This window comes from Girardinichthys multiradiatus, chromosome 21, assembly GCF_021462225.1.
Source record: "Girardinichthys multiradiatus isolate DD_20200921_A chromosome 21, DD_fGirMul_XY1, whole genome shotgun sequence".
Lineage (NCBI taxonomy): Eukaryota > Metazoa > Chordata > Actinopteri > Cyprinodontiformes > Goodeidae > Girardinichthys > Girardinichthys multiradiatus.
In genome coordinates this window covers 3,417,626-3,434,413 of record NC_061813.1, presented here as the reverse complement: position 1 = coordinate 3,434,413, position 16,788 = coordinate 3,417,626, and positions in this window count along the sequence as shown.

Genomic DNA, 16,788 nt, shown 5'->3' with positions numbered 1-16,788 from the left:
TTCCTGTATTTTGATGAACCCAGTGTTTATCTATATACCGTCTGAGTTCAATTTTAAGGCCTTGCAAAAAGGCTCTCTTCAACAGTTGCTGATAGGCTCCTGCCTCTGCTTCATCATATGGTATAGCAGAGTTTGCTCTAAAAACACGTCTCATCCTATCCAAGAAATCTTGTGGGTTCTCTTCCTCCTTCTGTTTGCATTGTGAGATTTTACCATAATCTGCTGTCTGTATATAAACTCTTCAAATTCTTTCAAAGAGTAAGAGTAAGACGTCCCTTAAATCTTGTGAATTATGTGCTAGTATGTCACCATTGTCATCGCATCCAGTGAAATCTCCTGCTACTCTGCACCAGCGATGACCAAACAGCTGGGTAAAACACTGGAGCATCTCTGCCATTAAGATGAAAGCTTCCTCTGAGTTCTGTAATAGTGTCTAGAAATTCTTCCACGCCTTCTTGTATCGATGGGATACCTTTTAAAGCAGCAGTTCTGTATTCTTGTGTCCATGGTCTATATACTAGAATAGTTGGCGGCTGTCGGTGATTAGCGTCACCTATGTTTGGATTTGCTACCTCAACTAGAGGGAATGTGTCTCCCTCTAAATTTATTTCAGATGGATGACATTTCTGTTCGTGAGCCATTAAGGCTTCGCCTGGGTACATGCTGGGGGTAGTTTTCTTATTTTGACTCCTAGTTCCCACTCCTGTGTCCCACCAGGAATTAGGAGACCAGGGCTCATAAAGGGAAGATATTAAATAAATACGTTGTGAAATAGAAAAAATGTAATGTACCATTAAATGTGCCACAGAATAATTAAGTATAATTTTAAAGACGACATGACGTAATTAGTGGTACACTTAATATTTAATAATAATTTTATTGTTTTAATTTTGTCCAGTTTGACCCTCCATTCTTGATGCCTGTATAGGAGGTCATGTCAGAATTTGAATCAGGTGTGCTGGAGCAGACGCACATCTAAAACTTGCAGGGAAGGGGTCCCTGAGGACCAGGGCTGTGAACCATTGAGGTACAGTTTCTAAATTGTGAAGGTAATTCCTTTTTGCACTTTTGTTCACCAAGTACAGTTCTCTTGCTAGGTGCATTTTTCTTTCATTTCAGCAACTTGAAACATAAAAGTAATGTCATTGTTCAAAGGAAACAATCACTTAATAAATGAGTAAAATACAACTATGTACATTTTGTTTATTCAACTAAGATAGGCATGGTCTGTTTCCTTGTTTTGATATTTTATTTCTTGATTATTATTCTTTTTACTTTAACTGGCCTTTACTACAGCTAAAAACATGGACCTAACTGGTCTTTCAAAGAAATTACCAAAAGACTAAATGAATTAAACAAAAATGGGAGTGGCACAGGAGTGGGAGTCGTTCTAAATGGGAGCGGGATGGGAGTGGGAGTCAATTTACCAGGAGTGGGATGGGCCAGGATTTCTTTTTTTTATGCTGGCCTGGATTGGGATGGTACAAGACATTTTTCTGTGGGAGCGGGATGGGACAGGAGAGAAAATCCACTCCCGTGTCACCCTCTAGTCCTCACTAAAAGTTAGAAAGTGAAGCACATCACCCCAGTTCTAAATTCATTACATTGACTCCCCATATCTCAAAGAATAGACTTTAAAATACTTCTGTTATTCAGTAAATCAATAAATAAATTAAAAAAAAATTTTTTTTTCAGTTTCTTGTGACGTTTAACATAGACCACACCTACAAGATACAACCTCCGCCTCCCACGTGGTATGAGAAGAAGACTTTGAATCAGAAGGACGAGGCAGCAGTTACAGGATGACTGTTTTCTCTAAATCCTCGATAACTATTGCTCTAAGATGAAAAAAGAAAAGGTAACTAAAATTATCATCCATTTTACCAAATGTAGTCTCTCATGATTCCAAACAAAGTCTTTTAGCTGTAGAATCCATTTCTAGTTTGGAAACAGGATACTGAGCACTCATAAAAGTTTAGATAATTCCATGTTTGGCTTACCTTTTAACTATTTTTGGTGCAGGTTCGATTACTCAAACATTTGAGCAGAGGAAGAAAGGTTCTGTATCTACTTTTTTGTCTCCTTGTTTTTTAGATGTAAAAACATGCATCTAAATAACCCCTACGTTAAAACAAAATGAATTTACAATTCTGTCAGGTTCTCTTTTTATCAGAATTTTGTGTGATGTGCCTGCATTAACCTGAGGGACCTTTTAAAGTGGATAAACTACATGTTTTGTTTTTAGATGTAAAAAACATCTAAAAACATACAATTAGAAAGATTCGCTTCCTTGTAATCACAACATCCGGTTAATGACGATATCCGGCTAATGACAACATCCGGTTAATGACGATATCTGGTTACGAAATCGGAAGGCCCACCACCGGAAGTCCCGCCCTAGGATGTCCCAGCCACCGGAAGTCCCGCCCACCTGTCAAAAGTTTCACACCTTGTTTGATTGAAGGATGTACATTTAGTCTCTGGTGAGGTCTCTCTGAATCATGGTCTTCCGGAGGATCATTGTTACGTTGCGGTAATAATGGAGTCTCACCACCAATGCCCGAGGAGGTCCTGTGTCATTTGGGCGCCTTCGTAGAGCTCTGTGAGCGCGGTCCACCAGCGGTAAGTCATCCACAGTCAGTACGTCTTTCAGGAGCTGCAAGACGAATCCGTTCAATTCTACGCTTTTCTCTGCCCCTTCTCTTAACATCTCAATCGGTACATTTTGTTGTCTGGACCTTCCTTCAAGATCCATCTAAATTTTTGTTAGCTGATTCGTTTCTGTGCGTAGACGTTTTATCTGCGACTGTAGCGCTGTTATGGCATCTGCTGACTGTGTGGCCGCTCGTTCTAGTTCAGCAATGGATGCGCCATGTTGGTCATTGGACGTTCTCAGCACGTGAATTGCATTTTGAGTCTCGGTCTTGAGAGTGAGGAGTTCTCCTCTGATAGTGGCGGACACCTCTTCGATGCGAGTATCTATTGTCTGACAAATTTTGAACTTGGTGACTTGTAGTTCTGTGCGGAGAGAGTTTATAGCCTCTAGGATGGTAGCATTAGCCATCGGAAGGCCACCCTCAGGCGAGTCCGGGGCGGCTGGGCCCGGATCTTTCGCTTTCTTGTCCTTGTTGGAGGTGTGCATCCTTAAACTTGCTTTCATCATGTCCTGGTGCAGTTAAATGAAGTCTAAACTGCCCTCTCTCCCAACGTACCATAGAACTGTCCAAATATCAAGTCAGTGCCAGAAATATTTCTAAATCTGCAGGAGCTCTAGGGAAACGCTGCCTACTTCTCCATATCTCACTAGCGCCCCCTGAAAGGTCTTTCTAAGCAGGTTTACTGAAAGTTCTAAATAAATAAATAAAGTTCTAAAGGTTTGCTTGAATGCTATAAAATTATGGTTTTGACAAGAATTAATAATAGTATTTGATCAAAACCTATTATTTATAAATGGTATTGAAAAATAATACAGAGTATTGGGTACATTTTTAAAAAAAGCTTTACTAATCTGACCAAAAGCTGGACAGCTCCATGTTATGCCCTCCTTTCACTCCGCGGACATAAACTAGTGCTAAAAATTCCTTCAGCTCATCCACACTCATGTCCGAGGAGGAATCATCTCCTAAAACTCTGCGGGGCTCAGCCACAGCGCAGCCCTGAACGTGGATAAGCATTTCGGCATCCACCAAGCAGAGGAATGCGGTCTGGCATCTTGGATCTGGTGCTTTGTCAACGCGTTCTAGCTCGACACCTCCCTCTACTTTCTTCCTCGCCTACCACTGTCCACACAGTGCCATTTAGAGGCTCAGGAAATCTTAGAAGGTGTTTGGTTGATTAGCTGATTAGGGCAATGTGTGAAAATTAACAAAACTCTCAGAATTCAGAAGGGTCACAGGTAGTGTACCCCATGGATCTGTTAATGGTCCAGAACTCTTTCTACTTTATATTGATGATATCTGTAAGTTGTTAAAATGTATTATTTTTGCAGACAATATAAATATGTACAGTTCAGGGAAAAATTTAAATGAGGCCCTTCATTGAAACAGAGTTGGAAAATCTTCTAAATGTGGTTTGAGATTATCATTTAACATAAAAAAACTGAATTCATTTGAAAATTGGAAATAAACCAATGGGGATATGACACTAGAAATCTGTGACATAAAATATTAAGGGAATGTTATCGATCATAAACTAACACGGAAACAACATATCAAATATATAAAAGAAAATATTACAAAATCAATAGCAACTCTGTATAAGTCTAGAAATATATTAACAGAAGAGCCCAGAACAGGAGAGGAATCACGCATGAATGTCCGACTTGCTGGCATGCTAGACTTATTCTTCAAACTTCGATCAAGAGTTGACTATGATATGACGATAGAGAACCCGCTGATTAACAGCGACCAAGTATGATCTGCTGCCTGAATAATCCATCATTTATGCAAAAAGGGGTAATTAAAACAAGCGTGTCTTGAAACTCTTCTTTGAGCTTCTGCAGAAAAGCAACCCACACAAGACTAGAAGAATGGATCGGAACCGCAGTTCTGTATGCTGATGCATGCTGACACAGCATAGACTGCCCACAGGTGCTACTGAGAATAAGTGCAATGTTTCTTTGTTTTTGCCCGCCACGTGGCCGAACCAGTCCAACTCCACCACAAAACCAGCACCAATGGGACCTCCCATCTCCCTTTGTCAGAACGGTCCACGTATGAGGTGGTGTGTGGGCAGGGAAAATTAGTTCAGAATTAAATAATCTAAATATTGTTTCATGACGTTTTGCTTTGTTTGTGGTGTGAAACCTGAGCTAATTGAAGTGCTAGAAGGCTCAGCTGAGGTTTCTCCCAGCCTTGAGGCTAGTTCATTGTTCTGTTGAATCAAACTTTATTTATTTATTGGATAGCTTTAAAGGCAGACTGCACGGTGGTGTGTATGGTTGTTTGTCCTGTGTGTCTCTGTGTCGGCCTGTGATGGACTGGTGACCTGTCCAGGGTGTACACCACTTCTCGGCCATAGACTGCTGGAGATAGGCACCAGCTCCCCCCGCGACCCTGTACGGAAAAAGCGGATATAGTAAATGTAAGAAAATAGATGGATGGATTGTTGTAAAGGCAGATAGGCCATAATGCGGCGTCAGCGATTATATGCATCTTAATTTTTGTATTAATGATATTTCAATATACATGTCTGACTTTAAAGAAGTGATGAACAAACTATACGTTTTCTTTTAATTATAACCGCTAATACTGGTAACAGGCAGGTCAAATATTAACAAACGACTTGTTGCCATCTTATGATAGTCAATAGATCTTCCTCAGTGCCATTTTAGTAGTCCATTACCCCATGTGATAGCTTGTTAAAACATGAAGACCCTGGTCTTCAAAAGTTCTGCGTGTAAAGAACAAACAAACTGAAAACTAGTTTGCGTGCACAAAGCCGATCTGCAAACCAGGTGCAAATCAAATTGCATGGGCACACTCTTTTTAGTGTGTTTGCCTTCATGAATATAGAAATGTAAGGGATTGTGATTATTGATTCAAAATATTTATCAGAAAAAAGTAAAAATCATTATTCAGAAGAAATAAATTCTCACCAAAAATAATTTCTTAGGAATCGAGATCTGAGATAAACTCTGGTGGTGTGATTATTGGGCTCACAGCACTTAATAATTACAACTGATTACTAGAACTACAAGCAGTTATGAACAGGTTCCAAGCATTTCCCAGCAAGTCTGCCCCCAGCCCCGCCCCTTCCTGCACGCCATATCACACGCCCCGCCAACACAGCACGCAATCATCACTTAATATGACCACATTTTGCATAGGGTCAGGTTAGAACTTGCTTGCAAAAGCACTCAGACCTCACAGGCGTAGCCCTTACTTTGTATTGTGGCAACATTGTAACATTGAAGAAAAACTTAAAAAAATCATGGAGAATCCAGTCTCCTTAAATTCTTAAAATGTTGATGCCTACTTCATGGGCACAAATTAGTACTTTCTGGGAACAAATTACTATTTCGTGTGCACGCTATATAATTTCCCCGGGCGCTGTAATTATTGAATTTCTTCATACTTTTATTCATTGGCACAGTCACTTGCCTGTTTTTTCTCACCTCTCATCGACTCTTTTATTTGGCACCCCAAAGAACAATACTCAGTCAGAGATCAGTTGTACGTTTCCACAAGTTTATTTATAGCAATCTGAATTCAGAGAGGGAGACATCACACTTACACTGCTACCTGGAAACCTCTGTGTGTTGTCTGACTGGGGCTGCGTTCTATTCCGTTTTATATCCCTCTGTTGCTGTGCTGCACCTTTTTTCAGTTACATACACAATCATTCTATCTGTGGATGTCTCCCCAGCAACAGCATCAAAGAAACAGACCTCCCCACAAACACTACTGGCTCCTCATGGTACAGACAGAAAACACCTGCAAGCCTTAACCATTAATAATGCACACTCTATGATTATGATTTTAGAAGCTAATGTTAAGGTTTTTTCTAGCTATCAAAAGCATAACTAAAACTCCAAATTAAAATCAGTCTATAAGCAGCAAAGTAAAGCTTAATCTTAGCTGCTAATAATAATGTGTTTATATTTCCACAATTCCCCCTTTTGATCTCCACCAGGAGATCACTCCACATAGGGTGCAGACAGCTCCAGCCCCTGAAGTCCGTCCATCAAAGCACACATCTGATAAGTAGGAGGTTTAGATTCAGCACTCCCCTTCTCAATTGTGGCAGTGATGAAGCGAACCATCAGAGCCCTGATACACGGTACACAGCAACAACCACAGGTAACCATTATGGCAACAAAAGTAGCAATAGAAATCATTAATGACATGACTAAACCTTTCCATTTTCCAAACATATCAGTAAACCATTGCTCCAATGCATTGTCAATCCCTGAATGCTCGTGCATAGTTTTACTCAGAGTTCTCAGTCCTTCTAAGGCTCGGGTTACAGATCCGTCAGGAGCGGTGTTATTGGGGATAAAAGTACAACACATATCTCCAAACATGGCACAGACACCCCCTTTTTCAGCTAGCAACATATCCAACGCCATTCTGTTTTGTATGGCCATGAGAGAGGTGGGGGCTAGTTGTTCTGAGAGACTTTCAACAGCATCCCGGGTTAAGTTGACCAGTCGTAGTACATTGTAATGAATATAATTAATGCGATCTACATTTTTGTGAGGAGTTATTGGAATAAACCCTGAGGTGGGAGAGTTCTGCGTGAGGTCAAAGGAGTTAGTTGCACGCTTCTTTAACACATGTCTGTGCCTCCGAGCTGTTAGGGTAGATGAGTGTTTTTAGTTCTTTTCATGGCTTCACCAGTTAACATCAGTGGTGCCTGTAATCTGACCATAGCACACACTCCCCAGGCTTCATGAGGGATCCTAATGAAAAGTCTCCTGTCACCACAATAATAGTATAAACCTGCTCTAGCCCACCTTCCAGTGTTTGAACCTGGTTCAGTTCTGTTACACCAATCCCGTGGAATTTTACCTAGAAGCCCGGCCGTGTATATCAACCCTGTAGAGCTCCCGACGGACAGTTCTGGTGGAAACAGGAGAGTTGAGGTGCACATTTAATTCTGCCGTGGTTTTATATTTTTTGGATACAAGCCGGGTTAGCACCTGAACATCCCTTTCAGACAGCTTCCTCTTGCGTCCACAGTTAATCCTGTTGGATGTGGTTCGTCCTTCTTGGTGGTATGCTGACATTACCCTGGATACCGTGGCTCTTGATACATCACAAAGACTTGCTGTCTTGGTCACAGATGCGCCAGCAAAACATGCACCAACAATTTGTCCTCTTTTGAACTCTGGTATGTCACCCATAATGTTGTGTGCATTTCAATATTTTGAGCAAAACTGTGCTCTTACCCTGCTAATTGAACCTTCACACTCTGCTCTTACTGGTGCAATGTGCAATCAATGAAGACTGGCTACTAGGCTAGTCCAATTTAGCCATGAAACCTCCCGCACTAAAATGACAGGTGTTTCAGTTTCATTGTCCAACCCCTGTATATCTATCTATCTATCTATCGATCTATCGATCTATCTATCGATGCAGAGATCGATGATTGTCACTCAGAATTACCTTTATTATAATCTTGCAAGAGAGAAGGATTTTACAGCATTGGAGATGCGCTCAGTAATGCTGCCAAATCGTTCTGACCAGACAAAGCAAAAGTTCTCCTATAAGCTACAACAGTTTTCAAGGTAACTCTCATGAGACCTGTTGTCTCAGACATAATCTTAACAGTGTGGCATACATGTTATCTCACACAGCTGCAAGCAGAAGGCTGTGAAACCATTACTCTAAGACTAAATAAGAGAAGAATGGAACAGCACCTGAGGGGTTCTAATACTTTTGTCAGTTCCTGTAGAGTATCAAAGAGCAAATCAAGCAAGGCACTAAACATTTCCATAACAGTCCACCCTCTTCGATTATATTGAAACAAGTTTCATATGTTATCGAACTCCCAAGAAATTTTTACTGAATGACGAAGAAGAAAAGTACAAGAAAATGAATTTCAAAATGTGAATTGATTAGTAATAAAATGAATAATAAAAATGAATAAAAAATTTAGTATATGAAATAAGTAGTAAAAAAAATTTACCAAATGTAAAATGAATAATGAAACATTATTACAAAGCTAAACACTACAACAGATCTGTTATTACTTTCATCCTCTTTGTTGGAAACAATTTGTCATTTTGATGGAAACAAAAACATCTCTTCAATAAACAACCTTTTAAGGAATGATCAGATAAAATGAATACACAAATAATATAAAGAATTCAAACACTCAAAAAATTAAATGAAGAAAACCAATATACTACCAAAATGAAATCATGAGTTATCGTGTGCCCTGTGTGTGTTCGGTACACATCTACATCATTAGAATTAAGAAGATTATGTGAACAGCTGGAAATTGACCATTAATAAAACTTGTAAAAAAAACATAATCGTGAGAGTCACTTTCAGACTCATCAGAGCAATGCAAGGGTTCCCCTTCACCTGTGAGGAGGGACATCTGATATGACTTAGAGGTAATTAATCTATTAATTTGAGTACGCAGGCAGGGCACAGCAAATGAGGATACCTGCGAAGGTGACAAAAGAAGTCATACCTGCAATGATAAAAACCTTCCATTCACCAAAGGTAGCAGTAAACCAATCAGACAAAGAATCAGCACCAGAGTCAGGGTACCAGGGAGTCAGGGTGCATAATCCATCCAGAGCTCTGGTTACTGAACCATCAGGACCTGTTATTTGGAATAAAAGTACAACATAAAGGACCAAACATGGCACATGGTAAATGTTATCCATTCTAACCAGGTGTTTTTGTCAGAAAATCCAGTGTGAACCTGCAATATTACTTCAGGTGATGAGACATTTAAGCAAGTGACCAATGCTTGAGGAGGTGTGGTTGGGCTAGGAGAAGGGCTAACACCAGTACTATCTAGAACTTCATCAGGAGGTTTAGGTTAATCCACAAAATGAATTCGAAACAATCCCAGTGGGTCTCTTCCAGAGACATCAGCTCCTAAAACCAAAACAAGTTCATTAAGTTCTGCATGATTAACAGTAGGCCAGGGATTCTTCCACATTTCTCTGACAGTTATTACCAGGGGATTATATCTAGTGGTGTCAGCTCGCTGGGTGGAATTGTCTCCAATCAAACTGATGTGTTGCCGCAGGCCCTGTGGAATATTGTTAGAGTTTGGGTTGACATAACCTTTTGGATTGGAATTCCAGTACACATAAGTCCAGTCCAGACACGGGTGGAGACCTCACTTTCCAATTGCTAGGACACACATGTACACATCTGCATTCTGAGACCAACTGTCATAACCTCTGCCGGGTACCACGTCACAGAAGTCAATCCTTGCTGCCACTGTGGTATTCTTAGGGTTACCTTTACGGTTACCTGTCTCAGTTGTTCTGATGTGGAGACAGCTCTGTCAGACCTGATAAGCTTTGATAAAAAAACATGGAAAGTATAAACCAACATAATATAACAATGATGAAGACAGAGAACAAACATGCAAAAAGTCCCATCTTCTGTACATCTTCAATTTGGGAGACTTGAGGTAGATAAAAGACATAGTCTTCTCATCCATGATCTTATTTAAAGCAAACGTTGCACTGCCCAAGGGATTATTATGCACATTGTAAAAACAGTGTCACCCACCTCTTCAATCACTCTCCAGTGATTAGCTTACAGTTCTTTGGCTTGTGGTGGGCCATTGTCCTTCATGGGGTGATCTCCTTTCTTTACATCCCGTGATGGTTGGAGCAGGCCTAGTGCTTTAGCCCATTGGCTTGGGCCAACGTCCCTCAGGAGTGGAGTCATCTGGTGGATTAGGAAGCCGTCTGCGGTAAACAGCCACCAGCAGCACCCTTTTCCGGTCAAGAACCATGGCCTCGGACTTGGAGGAGCTGATCCTCATCCCAGCCGCTTCACACTCGGCTGCGAACCGCCTCAGTGCATGCTGTAGGTCTTGGCTAGAGGGGGCCAGCAGGACCACGTCATCTGCAAAAAGAAGAGACGAAATCCTCTGGTCCCCAAACCAGACCCCCTCCGGCCCTTGGCTGCGCCTAGAAATCCTGTCCATAAAAGTTATGAACAGGACCAGTGACAAAGGTCAGCCCTGCCGGAGTCCAACATGCACCGGGAACAGGTCCGACTTAGTGCGAACCAAACTCCTGCTCTGCTTGTACAGAGATCGGATGGCCCATAGTAAAGGGCCCTCAATTCCATACTCCTGGAGCAACCCCCACAGGGCATCACGAGGGACACAGTCGAATGCTTTCTCCAGGTCCACAAAACACCTGTGGACCGGTTGGGCAAACTCCAATGAACCCTCGAGTACCCTGTAGAGGGTATAGAGCTGGTCCAGTGTTCCACGGCCGGGACGAAAACCACACTGCTCCTCCTGAAGCCGGGGTTCGACTATCGGCCAGACTCTCCTCTCCAATACCCTGGCGAAGGCCTTACCAGGGAGGGTGAGGAGTGGGATCCCCCTGTAGTTGGAACACACCCTCCGGTCACCCTTCTGCCATGCAATGTTGAAATGGCGTGTCAACCATGACAGCCCCACAACATCCAAAGACTTGAGGTACTCAGGACGGATCTCATCCAACCCCGAAGCCCTGCCAACGCGGAGCTTTTTAACCACCGCAGGGGGAACCGTGAGGGACCGGTGCAAAGAGGATTGGGCGGTGGACGAAGGTGGAGACCTCGGCGGCCCAATCCCCGGATGCTTAGGTTGACTCTAGGGTTGTGGAATGTCACCTCGCTGGGGGGCAAGGAGCCTGAGCTGGTGTGGGAGGTGGAGAGATATCGACTAGAAATAGTCGGGCTCGCCTCCACGCACAGTGTGGGCTCTGGAACCCATCTCCTCGAGAGGGGCTGGAATCTCTTCTACTCTGGAGTGGCCCACGGGGAGAGGCGGCGTGCTGGGGTGGGTTTGCTTGTCGCCCCCCAGCTCAGCCGTCTAGTGTTGGGATTTACCCCAGTGGATGAGAGGGTCGCATCCCTGCACCTTCGGGTTGGGGAGAGGTCTCTGACTATCATTTCAGCCTACGGGCCGAGTGGTAGTGCGGAATACCCGGCCTTCTTGGCGTCCCTGTCTGGTTGCTGGATAGTGCCCCTCCTGGGGACTCCATTATTCTGCTGGGGGACTTCTACGCCCACGTGGGAAATGACAGTGACACCTGGAGAGGCGTGATTGGGAGGAATGGCCTCCCCAATCTGAATCCGAGCGGAGTTTTGTTATTGGACTTCTGTGCTAGTCACGGATTGTCCATAATGAACACCATGTTCAAACATAAGGGTGTCCATCAGTGCACTTGGCACCAGGATACCCTAGGCAGGAGGTCAATGATCGACTTTGTCGTCGTACCATCAGACCTTCGGCCGCATGTTTTGGACACTCGGGTGAAGAGAGGGGCTGAGCTGTCCACTGATCACCACCTGGTGGTGAGTTGGATCCGCTGGGGGAGGAGAAAGCCGGACAGACTTTGCAGGCCCAAGCGCATAGTGAGGGTCTGCTGGGAACGTCTGGTGGACCCCTTGGCCAGGGATGTATTCAACTCTCACCTCCGGGAGAGCTTTGACCAGATTCCGAGGGATGTTGGAGACATAGAGTCCGAGTGGACCATGTTCTCCGCATCTATTGTCGATGCTGTTGCCCGTAGCTGCGGTGCCTGTCGCGGTGGCAATCCCCGAACCCGGTGGTAGACACCGGCAGTAAGGGACACTGTCAAGCTGAAGAAGAAGTCCTATCGGCTGTGGTTGGCTTGTGGGACTCCTGAGGCGGCTGACGGGTACCGTGGGGCCAAGCGTGCTGCGGCCCTGATGGTGGCAGAGGCAAAAACTCGGACCTGGGAGGAGTTTGGTGAGGCCATGGAGAAGGACTACCAGTTGGCCCCGAAGCGATTCTAGCAAACTGTCCGCGCCTCAGGAGGGAGAAGCAGTGCTTCGCCAACACTGTTTACAGTGGGGGTGGGTAGCTGCTGACCTCGACTGGGGACATTATCGGCCAGTGCAAGGAGTACTTCGAGGATCTCCTCAATCCTGCCATCACGCATTCCCTGGTGGAAACAGAGGCCGGGGACTCGGGGTTGGACTCTTTCATCACCCAGGCTGAAGTCACCGAGGTGGTTAAAATCTTCAAATAGAGATATTTACTTTGATAAGACTGGTCCATTCTGAGTCTGCATTTTATCCACTGTATCACTTGGCGATGTCAAACTTTAGATCTGCTGCAGTCTGAAGTCCTTTATTTCCAACAGTTGGTTCAGTTACTGAAGGTTAAAATAATTAGGCCTGACCCGAGCAGGAAGGCTGCAAGGGCCTATTGTAATCGTAAGGATTCTTCTTATTATTATTCCGGGGACTTTTGGGGGGGCAATTTGGGGGCTTTGCCATAGACGAAAACGCGTATAATTTTACCCAAAATTGTCCCCCGTGTGAAATTTTTGTTCTTTAATGTCGCAGTCAGTGGGTGTGGCCAAACCTCTTAGCCACGCCCCCAAACGTGACATAGCCCGAACCGTAAGTCGTCATACAGATCTGTAATTTGGCACACTGCTAGAGCTCCTCAAATCAAGAAAAAAGGTCTCTTGGGGGTATGCCCTAAAACGCACAGGAAGTCAGCCATTTTGGGTCAAAGGCCAATTTTTGTCCGTTTTTCACTTTTTCTCACCTTGAACTTTAACGAACTCCTCCTAGGGATTTTGAGCTATCGGCTTCATATTTGGTCAATATGCTGATAAGGCATGGGGGATTAAAAGTTATCAAAATCCTGAGTTTTCGGCCATGTTTAGGTGGCGTGGCCGGGACACGAACTTGGCGTTCGTGTCCAAACTGAAAAAATGCAATAACTTTCCCAAAAAATGCCAAATCACACCAAAGTTTGCATGAAGGAGGACCTTCGGGTTCCCGACGATCCTATGGAGTCATATGCTGACATCATCAGATCCGGAAATCGTTACTTTTACTGGGAAAACTCGCCATCTGTCTGTCTACACTCAATCAACTTGAAAGTGTGTCAGAAGACAGATAACTAGTGGGTTTAACTTCGTTTGAAGCACAGTAACTTTTCATAAAAGGGCGTGGCCGTGGTGGCGAGGCAAAGTTGGACATCATGCCATGGCCATACGTTTGGCTTTAATGTCCACATACATCATCTGATCTGCACCAAATTCAATATGTTTGATCCTAGTCCAGTCCCCAACAGAGATCTGATGAAATATTTGGTGTGCATGGCCTAATTCGTCCACAGCGTCCACAGCGCCCCCAAGCCATGTTTTGACTGAGGAATCTGAAATTTGGTACACATATGTATCTTCTCAGGACCTACAAAAAAGTCTCTTGGAGCATTGGTCCAAATTCAACAGGAAGTCAGCCATTTTGGATTGAAATTGCCATTTTCAAAAGTTAACAAAAGCTTGTTGATACATGAAAGCATGTGGGCAAAATATGACTTCTCGCCATAAAAAACAAAATTGATATAGCTCCTACAAGGAAAGTCACAGAGACCTGAAACCTTCTGAGATTGATCTGTCTCTGGCCCTGCACAATATTCACTGATCACATGCTGACATCATCGAAGCCCTGCCCCCTGAGAACAGGAAGTGTAATGTTTCACTTAGTGTGGTCCATGTTTGATCCCCTCCACCTAATCAACATGAAACTGTCTCAAGTGACAGATAACATGATCGTCTAAAGTTAGTGTATAGTACTGACTGGTTTGGCTGGAGGGTGTGACTATGATGGCGTGGCGAATTCTGATGTCACGCCACTGCCATTCGTTTGGCTCTAAATTACACATGCATGGTCCGATTCACACCAAACTAAATATGCTTGATCTTTGTCAGCCCCTAAACAGCTCTTTTATATTACATTGGAATTTGGATCAACAGCGCCAACTAGGACATTTCAACTGTTCGATCTCCCTCATACATCATCGGATCCACTTCAAATGTAGTATATATCATCAGGGATCAACGCTGAACATGTTGCCACAGTCAGTTTATAACATTATTTCAGCCCCATCCACTAATAAACGTGAGTGCAGCTTCCATATGGAAGGTCCGATTTACTACAAATTTTGAATGCTTCTCCCCAGACCAGAACTCTGCATGACCGAAGATCATATGACATCTCACACACAGTCCCCCTTAGTGGCGACATTTGGAATTGAACAGCGGCTTCATTGGTGGCGTGCAGCCGGCGATGCCAGGCTCGCGCGGTCGCTGCACAGGCCGAGTTGCGCTGAGGTGCGAGGGCCTTCAAGGCTGCTTGCAGCTTTAATTTTGTTTGTATTTTTACCTTTTCCATTAAGGAAAACTACTTTAATAGTTACATGAATGTTCATCAAAATATCCAGCAAAGGAGAATGAATCTTTTGACTAATTTAGAGGAATTAACCCCATACATTCAGACAGGTTCTCAAGATGAGGCCTTGGGGAGATGGGCACCAGTTTTATAGACAAAACACAAAGTGTGATCTTCTCACACAATGTCACTAAGTCCTCAATGGAGATATGAGCAACCTTCCCCATAGTTACAGTACTGTTCCCATACGTGCTAAAACGTTTATAACCCAGTGTTTCATTTTTTTTTATTAAGGCTGAAATCCCCTCTTTGTACGCATGGTTCAACCCATTAGTCAATTTAGCATTTGTCTTTTGTCTTTAATGATTGAAAAAAATGTTTTAGCAACCAAGACCACATTAAATATAATTTAAAGAAATTTAAAATCTATTTCCTTCTTGCTATTGATTTCTCCTCAAAAGGTTCATTTTGTACATTAATATAAAGGTTTATTTTCCCTATTAGACTGTTTATTTTATAATTGCGTTAGCTTCAGTTTGTGTAGGTAATGTGGCATTTTCCTTTAAATTTCGTTTGAAGTCATGCATATAATTTTCACCTAGTTAGAACCACATAGGATTGTTGTATTTAAAATATTTATAGCTTTTGTTAGCTCTATGTTTTAGCATAGCAATTACATCATTAGAATTATTCATTAAGAATTAATTAATTTATCATCATGTATTTCAAATTAATTAGTATTAATAAAATTAGTCTCGGAGTTCCCCACTGTGAATTTACCTAAATAAATTTTGGAAAAAACAACCTGGTTGTTTCTATTTGCAGTCACCTCAGTTTTAACAATAAAACATTAAATGTTATGAAGTTTATTTTAATATTTCAATTATAAATGAGTCACATCATCTTGATTTGTCTTGGTTTAAGATGAGTACATTTAAATCATGCAGGTTTAATGCATAAATCCTACCAATTGAACCTAATCATTAATTATAGTATAGGATCATGACTCAGGTTTGTTATCAAAATATATTCTTTATTTGTGGCATATCTTGAACTTTCAGCTAGTTTAATTAATTGGCACCAGGATAAAGTTTTCAGTCCAATAAATCCCCAATGATTCTGCAAGCAAAACAAATTATTTGAAGACGTTTAAACTATTTCATTAGCATTTCAATTACAAAACACATAAATCTAAATTTCATGCTTTATCCTTACTCACTCAAATTATAAACATGCATTTTAACGCAGTTATCACAACAAGCCCCGTTTATTATTCTCACTTTTCTTTCAGTGTTGAACACAGGAAGGGACGGGTGAGCGTGGGCGCAGCCAGGCCGAACCAACCTCTGATAGGCTGTCTATAGGTGGGCTGTGGACGGTCCTCACGGTTCTGTCCTTTCAACCCATCTTAGTGGACCTTAGACTGCAGAACTGTTAACATCAACTTACATCAAAAGCACGCTGCTTCTTAGGAGTTAAGAAGCTTTCCTGAAAACTGAAGGTTTTAATCAGTCTGGGTTAGAAAACATTAGTCTAAACATGAATTATTATAGCATGCAACATATGAACAAACTCTCATTCATTCCAATGAAACAAAGACAAACATCACAGACAAAGACACAGTTGGCCAAAATTTTGTTGTTTTATTCCCGATCAAACTGTAAATATCAAATTTCATAAATGTTTTAATGACGTCAAATCAACTCAGTGACATAATGAAGTTTCAGGAATTTAAACACATTTTCAACAATCTCTTTTCAAAAATGTTTTTCTTAGCATATCTCCAGATGCTTTGATTGATAATCATCAGGATCCTGTTTAAAGATAAGTGCACACAATTCAAAGAGATCTCAAATAATTTTAGAAGCACAGCAGCAGTATTCTCTTATATGAATCCAAATGTTTTGCTGCTGAAATTCTTTGCAAA